At 43.7% G+C, this 8,684-nt stretch overlaps 1 long non-coding RNA gene across 1 annotated transcript; it reads left to right on the top strand.

The window, feature by feature from the left end:
* Positions 1 to 272: 272 nt before the first annotated feature.
* Positions 273 to 6,928, top strand: LOC140910035 (uncharacterized). Its single transcript, XR_012158405.2, has 3 exons — positions 273 to 520; positions 1,026 to 1,159; positions 6,897 to 6,928. It is a non-coding gene; the product is annotated as an uncharacterized LOC140910035 (long non-coding RNA).
* The last annotated feature ends 1,756 nt before the right edge of the window (positions 6,929 to 8,684 follow it).

Genomic DNA, 8,684 nt, shown 5'->3' with positions numbered 1-8,684 from the left:
GGCAGCTTACTTCTCCACTTTGTGGTTGGCCAGCTACCCTTGCCAGTGAGTAGGCTGGTGAAGTGGAGAGGCTGTCTCCACCTAGCTCAGGGGGAAGTATGTGGAGAGCAGAAGCTGCTGGCTGCACCAGACTCAGAACCAAATAGGGCTTATTTATGTGAGTAGGGGGTTGGCTGGAGTCCCCCTGACTCTCTTGTGCAACTCAGTAAGAAAACGACCCAATCTAGCCCTAGTTATGTTTTCTTTCCATACAACACCGACTGGCACCCATTATCCATTACTTTCCTGAAAAGATTGTGTTTGGACTCTGCAAATCCAAACTTTCCTGTGACTTAATGTTCAGGCAGAAAAACCGGCAAGGCCCCCATAATCTATACAGGCCGATGAGGCAGCGGAGTCTTGCTTCAGTGAGCTGAAGACCAGCCTTCCAGAAAGTGGAGCAACAGATGAGCTGGAAGCAAGTATGCCAGCCACAAGATGACAGGAAAAAAGAGAACAATGTGCCCATCCAGAAAGGAGGGTAGGTATGGCTACGCAACTGGAAAACGCACCCTGGGAAACACCCAAACTTACTCTTCTTTGGAGGGGACTGTCGAAGGTGCACAACCACTGACAGTGCTGACTAGTGGTCAGGTGGAGGTTGGCAGTGTGTCTCCCCCTGGAAGCACATTCCTGTCCTTCAGCACCCCAGCCTCAAGGGTCTTCAGTCCTTTAGCACAGGGGCTTTGAGGGCTGGGCCATTGAACAGCCACAAACTTTTCTAGCTGGCCTCTCGCCAGAGGTGAAAGCTCTTGTTGTATTGTCCCCTTTGGGGTGGGTATGGGAGCCCAGGCTTGCTGTCTCCACTGGGCTCCAGTCCAGGGCCCAATGGTGAACAGCTACACCTAACACCATGGGGTGCTAAGCCTCTTCCCTGGTACCATTTCCTACCCCGTCTCCTTCAGCTTCCCACAGTAAATCACTCCAATCAAGTCTCTCTCACCCACAAACTCCGTCCTCTGCTTCTCCTTTGTGTATTTTCACAGGTCTGTGTCGTGGGTTCCCAGGCAATGAGATCCTGGCCAGTATTTTCCCCTCAGAGCTCCCTTCCACTGCCCGTCTCTGAACTGCCCTACCCTTCTTTTTACAGCCCTGACTCCATCTTGGGCAGGCTTTTCAGGTGAGTCTGGATGGGACTGCCTGGACCCAGAGCTGTTCCTTAAACCCTTGCTCTCCAGTGTGGGATTTGTACACCCCACCACAGTGACCTTATACCAGAGGTCCCCAAACTTTTGAGGGTCACACACGCACCCTGTCCGCCCCCCCCGGAGCTGGGGCTTGGAGCAAGGCCACAGCTCAGGGGCGGGGGACATGAACAAGGGTAAGGTGGTGAGTCTGGGGCTGCAGCTGGGGGTGGGGCTGGGGCTGGGAGTGGGGCCGGGGCTGGAGCCACAGCCAGGGGCCAAGGCTGGAGGCTGGGGCGGCGGGGCGGGGGAGTGGAGCCACAGCTAGGCTGCGGTGGAGGTCAGCAGCCAGGCCCGTGGCCAAGTGCAGCTCTGCTCCTGGCCTTGCCCCTGGCCTTGGCCCTGGGCCGAGAATGGAGCTATGGTCAGTGGCCGATGTTGGGGTGGGGATGGGTCCAAGAGCAGAGCCATGCCGAGGCTGAGGACAGGGTCAGGCATGGGGCCGGGAGTTGAGGACGCGGCTGCGGGCAGGACAGGAGCAGAGCTGGGGATGGTGAGGGGCTGGGTGTTGCTCCCTCCCTGCCCCCGTGGGGGCTGGCCTGGGCCCTGCTGTGCCCCCCGCCCCAAAGGTTCCTCCATGCCCACCTACGGGGACATACCCCACAGTTTGGGGACTTCTGCCTTATACAGTAATTGAAAAATTAAACAATATATCCTCGCTGATACAAAAAGCAAGACTCATCCCTTTGTTGTGCACTGAGAACTAGTGCATAAATGTGTTGAAAGAAAGGGGAGGGCAAACACTGAGGATTCTCAACAATTATCCCAGAGGGATGCAGAGGGGGATTTGGAGGTATCCCAGCAGGTTTCTGTGGCTTGTGGTGGGCAACCAGTTGTGGAGGAAGAATTGTTGGGGTGTCCTTGGGACCTCCATGCACTGCAGTCTTCAACAGACAGTACGTCCACAATGGATAGGGCAAATCTGGAGGACATGAACACTTCATTTGCTGATAATCCAAATCCAGCGATGAGTGATGTCTCCATGACTTAGGACTCAAGCATGTAGATCAACGTGGATACCTGTGTGGATGGCAGACTACCTCGATACCTAGGACTTACTGTTTAAATGATCATTCAGCTAGAACAGGGAAAGTTGTAGTGAGGAGTACAGACAGCACCTCCACTAACAGATAAGATGATGTATCTTTATCTTGAGATGTTAAACTGTTGTGTCATGTGTCATTATGTTATTGCATCTGATCTGGGAGGGTTTAATAGGAAGTCAATTCCTGTCCCTCTGAGCTAGAGTCCCTTCCTGTCCTGGAAGTATTTCAGTAAATCCCTGTGGTCCTATAAGTGAGTATTATGGTTTCTTTGCTCCTGACCTTGGCCTTTTTGGGGGCTTTGCCCTGTTTTCTGTACGTGAAGCCTTCAACTACTGGGTACCTATATATATTAAAAAATTGCTGGGCCAAATCCTCTGTGGTTCTGTGCAAACTCATCTCCCACTGAAATCCCTGGGACTCACAGGTGTCCAGCACCTTGCAGCGCCGGGCCCATCATCATTATTAATATCACAAATATGTTGAGTTTTTTCTCTGGTTTATTGCATACACCCTTCGCAATAGCCTTATTGGGGATTAACATGCCAGCAAGGTAAATGATAACACAGAACTGACACGATATTAAGTTTCCTGTTACAAAGCTGGAACATATGTTTCAATACTGTGGTCCACGTAAGTCCTAGAACATGACATGATGAAGCCATTATGGTGAATTCCTTTGTTTGAAATCAATCGTGGTAGGACGCTTTCCTTTCTCCCAAATGCTAAGATAAAGAAATCAGGATATAAACTGTTTAGGTGAACAGAGAAGGATTTCCACTGACACCAATGTATTTAAAGCCAGCTATTTGTTTTAAAAGATTTATTTCTAAGTGCTCATGAAAGATGCCAAATTAATAGTTCTAGAGGCTGAATTCTTCTGTTCACCTGGGGCCTGATCCAAAGCCCACTAACTGGTACAGATCTAATTTCAGTACTAGGGAAATTGCTTGAAACTATAGTACAGAACAGAATAATCAGACACATAGGTGAACATGATTTTGGGGGGAAGACTCAACATGGCTTTTGCAAAGGGAAATCAGGCTGCACGAATTTATTAGAATTCTTCGAGGGGATCAACAAACACGTGGACAAGGGTGATCCAGTGGATATAGTGTACTTGGACTTTCACAAAAGCTTTGGCAAGGTTCCTCACTAAAGGCTCTTAAGCAAAGTAGGCAGTGTTGGGATAAGAGGGAAAGTCCTTTCATGGATCAGTATTTGGTTAAAAGACAGGAAACAAAGGGCAGGAATAAATGGTCAGTTTTCACAATGGAGTGAGGTAAATAGCAGGGTCTGTACTGGGACCAGTTCTGTTCAACATATTCAATGATCTGGAAAAAAGGGGTAAACCGTGAGGTGGTAACGTTTGCAGATGATACAAAATTACTCAAGTCCAAAGATGACTGCGAAGAGTTACCATGGGATCTTACAAAGCTAGTTGACTGGGCAACAAAATGGCAGATGAAATACAATAATGATAAATGCAAAGTAATGCCCGTTGGAAAACATAATCCCAACTATACATACAAAATGATGGGATCTAAATTAGCTGTTACCACTCAAGAAAGAGATCTTGGAGTCATTGTGGATAGTTCTCTGCAAACATCCACTCAATGTGTAGCACTTGTCAAAAAAACGAACAGAATGTTATGAAGCATTAGGTAAGGGATAGATAATAAGACAGCAAATATCATAATGCCACTATATAAAGCTATAGTATGCCTACACCTTGAATACTGTATGAAGTCCTGGTCTCCCCATCTTAAAAAAGATACATTAGAATTGGAAAAGTTATAGAGAAGGGCAACACAAATGATGAGGGGTATGGAACAGCTTCCACATGAAGAGAAATTAAAAACAATGGGACTGTTCAGCTTGGAAAAGAGAGGATTAAAGGGGGATATGAGAGAGGTCTATAAAATCATGACAGGTGTCGAGAAAGTGAACAGGGAAGTGTTGTTTACCCCTTCACATAACACAAGAACCAGGGGTCACCCAATGAAATTAATAGGCAGCAGATTTAAAACAAACATAAGGAAGTCCTTCTTCACACAACACACAGTCAACATGTGGAACTCATTCCCAGGGGATGTTGTGAAGGCCAAAAGTATAATTGGGTCATAAAAGAATTAGATAAGTTCATGGAGGATAGGTCCATCAATGGCTATTAGCCAAGATGGTCAGGGATGCTACCCTGTGGTCTGGGTGTCTCTAAGCCTCTGACTGCCAGATGCTGGGATTGGATGAGAGGGGATGGATCGCATGATAATCACCCTTGATGAACTTCCATTATGCATTTTTTCTTTGAATGACATAATGGATTTTCTCTTGTACTTTTGCAACCTTTTTATTTCATTGGTGAAAAAAATAGAATTCCCACCTCACCATAGCCACTAGCCAGTGAATTTGTCTCCCTTCTCTGTAATTTACAAGGCCCCTAATGATAAGCATTCCTCCACTTGTGTTAGTTGACCCAAATCAAAAGGGCAAATTCAAAGGACAGCACTGCATGCTTCAAAATGCAAGACTGTAACCTTATCAATATAGTATAGAATCATAAAACGAGGTGATGGAGGTTAACTGCCATATTGCGGATTTGACTAATCAATCCAAGCATAAAGCACACTTAAGGAACAAAACACACCAAAAAAAAAAACCCAAACAAATGGAGTCTGCAACTTTGCAAACTATTGAGCTGCTTGGAATGTGGACCTGCATCTTTGTTCTGCATGAGGTACCTGTGTGTAGAATTAAATAAAGACAAAATAAAAAGGAAGATGGATTTGAATGCATGGAACTGCTATACCATTTTAAGCTAAATTCCATGCTCATCTATTTATTTATTCATTTATTTCAATGTGTGTTAGATCAGGCCAATTCTCTAGATCTAGCTGTTTATATCAAGAGCTATACTGCGTTACAGGATTGTCAGTCAAGCGACTTTGGCTAGCACAAACTGCAGTCAAGAATTAAGAAATGGTCTGTAAATATCAGTGTTTTTCATTTTAATACAATATTTGCCATTTTTCTAAAGGGAGATTGGAAGGGAAACACAGGACATCACTTTGTTCAGAGTAGGCAATGTAAAGCCATGGAGGCAAATAATATATTGCTGTAAGAAGTGATGATCCTCTCATACTTTTATTTTAGGATTTACATTGTGCTTTGCTTAGAGCAGGGCAAAATTTTACTATGAATTGAAAAATGAATTTTGGGGATCCCCAAAACTTTTCACAAATTTGTGCTGAGTTCAGTGCATAGTTTCAGCTGAAGGAAAAGAAAAGAAAAACACATTCAAAGAAATTGAAAGGAATTGTTTTGGACATTCTGAAAGAAAACATTTTGACTTCCCATTTTGAAATGGTGTTTCATTTCAAGTTAGCTCTAAAAAAACACACACAAAGGGTGAAAACCGCTCAAAAACAACCTGAAATTAAACAAAAAGATGTGTGTGTGTGGGGGGGGGGAAGTTTTAGGTCGAATGAACATTTCATTTGACCCATTTGACATTCAAAATTCAGTTTCAGTTCAAACTGAATCAGGGTTTTTTTCAGATGTTTCAGTTCCATTCACAAACCAACCTTTTCCCCTCCCAGTGATTCACTCACTTGTAACTCTAGGATCCTCCTCCACATCAAAATGATGAGTCTATTTGCTGGACCCCCACTTCCTTGTGTGCCCACAGGGAAACCAGGGGTGACATGCTGAAATGGCCTACTGTACAAGCAATAGGAACTTGTGCATTGTGGATTCTCTTACTGCCGCACTAGAGCATAGAATAACATTATTTACTTTCTTCGTTTTATTTTTATTTTATTCTTCCTTTAATGACACTATTCCCTTCCAAAAGAAATGCTTTATGATTCATATCCGGCATCTGCAGACTCCTGGGGGCAGGCCAGGGTCATTATCTTGAATTTGATGAGTGTGTGTGCAAGGTAAACTCACTTTAAAATGCAGGGGTGGATGCACAGAGCACACACACACTGCAATTTCCCATAGCTTAAATAAGGATTTTTTAAATTAAAATAAGAAAGTAATTAATACACATGGGCATTTGCTGATCCGACTTTATACACATTTCATATGGACCTAATTTACTGTCTTGAAATTAATTAAAAGTATCAGAGAAAGAGGCTGTTTCTGATGGGGATAATACACCAATAACTCCCATAGACAGGCTCTGCAAAGACCATTTGCTGTCTGTTATACAGAAAAGAGGTTGCTAGGAGCCAGACACAGGTCAGAAAAATTATGATTAATCTTTCCCAAAAGGCCTGATTGTACTGACTGCCTGATGTACTTAGTGCATGGCAGCGTTGGACCTGAACCTCTGAGAAAAATGGTCACTCTGAGTCTGATTTGCCAGTCAAGTTGGTGGAGAAAACTCCATTGGTTTTGATGGGAAGTGGTTTTCCTATGCCCCTGACTGTATAAGCAAGTTCACACATGTGCCATGAGAAATCAGTGTGGGTGCAGGTGTCTCAGTGCATGGGCTTGCAGGGTTGGGCCCAAAGTGCCTCATTTCATCAGTCTTTTCGACACAGCCCATATATTTGATTGTTTCTTCTGTTAAAACCTCATCTCCAATCTATTATTCACTATGAAACCACCATCTTCAATGCAGCCTGTCCTCTAGTCTGAGAACCTCCCTGAAGTGTCTGAGAAAGGTGGCATCCATGGGCCAGCAGAACTCTGGAACTCCAGCAAACTGCAAAGCTGGCACTTTGATTCATCTCCTCCACATCACCGTCTGATAACCTGTTGATCTATGGCCCCTGCAGTCAGCTCAGCAAAGAAGTGAGCCATTTCTAGCATCATATGCCACAAAGCCCAGAATGGGCACTTTAAATGACAAAAATACCTCATTGTAAAAATACATGAATGGGACTTCCAAATGAAGGTCTGATCCTGTTTCCAATAAAACCAGGAAGAATATTTTCCTTTGACTTCAGTGGGAGCAATATGACAAAATATTAGAAGGCAAAATTGGCAAGCACAAGGTCTGTGAACTACACGCCAGCTCGGACGGAAATGCTGCTTAGGCCTGTCTCTGTGGGGTGAATTTCATGCCCGTTTTGCCATAGCCAAAGTGTAAACTAGCATATTCCTTTTCTACTTTTTTTTAAAAACACACGTTAAATAGTTCTTATTTGTCAAATGGGGAGGTAAAGGAGGCAACACGGGAGCAGTGTTGTTGTAATTGGCCTCCTGCTAAAGGAAATATTTTGTCAAGTGTTGAGTGAATTTTGGTGCTGTCCATGAGGTTGGTGTATCAGGATAGTGTGTTATTCTCCCACTCACTTTTTTTTCAAATTTGCCAGCTTTTAGACATGGTAAATGGATTTTTTTTGCTGCCAAATAGTTCACTCTCTATGGAATTAAAAAAACAACAACCCTTTCGGCATCTCGCTCCTGGCAAAGGCACAGTAGGGTTTTCAAACTTTTTATCTGTGAGCCTGCTAATTTTTTGGAATGGTCTTCCTTATTCTTCTTGTAAATGGTGCATTGATACCCAAAATAAACACAGAAAGAGGCCAAGTAAAGAATAAGATTCATCTACTCAAATGAAGGGTCCAAAAATGGAATTCTCCAAAAACTACTGTAAGTGCTATAAGATTTCAGGCTGCAAACTCATCCAAAGTTAACAGTTAACATAACATTCAGTTCTTAAACACCAAGAGGATAAAAAGAGCAGTTTCAAACTGACAAAATATTTATTTACTGCAAAATGATGGTCTTGTGGTTAAGGTACTGGAGTGGGACTTGGACGCCTTGATTTAATACTCACCACTAACTTCTGGTGTGACCATGGGCAAGTCATTTCATCTTGCGGTGTCTCAGTTATGCATCTGTAAAATAGTTTTAATAATACTTCCTATGTCTGACTTTTTTCTTTAGATTGTAAATTCTTTGGAGCAGGTACTGGCTATTAACTATGTGTGTGTACAGTGCCTAGCACAATGGAGCCCAGATCTTGGTTTGGGCCTGTCAAGGTTCCTTCCCCACTCTGAACTCTAGGATACAGATGTGGGGACCTGCATGAAAGACCCCCTAAGCTTATTATTACCAGCTTAGGTTAAAAACTTCCTCAAGGTACAAGCTTTGCCTTGTCCTTGAACCCTATGCTGCCACCGCCAAGGGTATTAAACAAGAACCCACTTGGAGACGTCTTCCCGCACAAAATATCCCCCCAAGCCCTACACTCCCTTTCCTCAGGAAGGCTTGATAAAAATCCTCACCAATTTGCACAGGTGAACACATACACAAACCCTTGGATCTTAAGAACAATGAAAAATAAATCAGGTCCTTAAAAGAAGAATTTTAATTAAAGAAAAAGTAAAAGAATCACCTCTGTAAAATCAGGATGGTAAATACCTTACAGGGTAACCAGATTCAAAACACAGAGAATCCC

Source organism: Lepidochelys kempii, chromosome 4 (assembly GCF_965140285.1).
Source record: "Lepidochelys kempii isolate rLepKem1 chromosome 4, rLepKem1.hap1, whole genome shotgun sequence".
Lineage (NCBI taxonomy): Eukaryota > Metazoa > Chordata > Testudines > Cheloniidae > Lepidochelys > Lepidochelys kempii.
The sequence above is the reverse complement of the archived record's forward strand: the minus strand, read 5'-3'. Positions and strand labels throughout refer to the sequence as shown.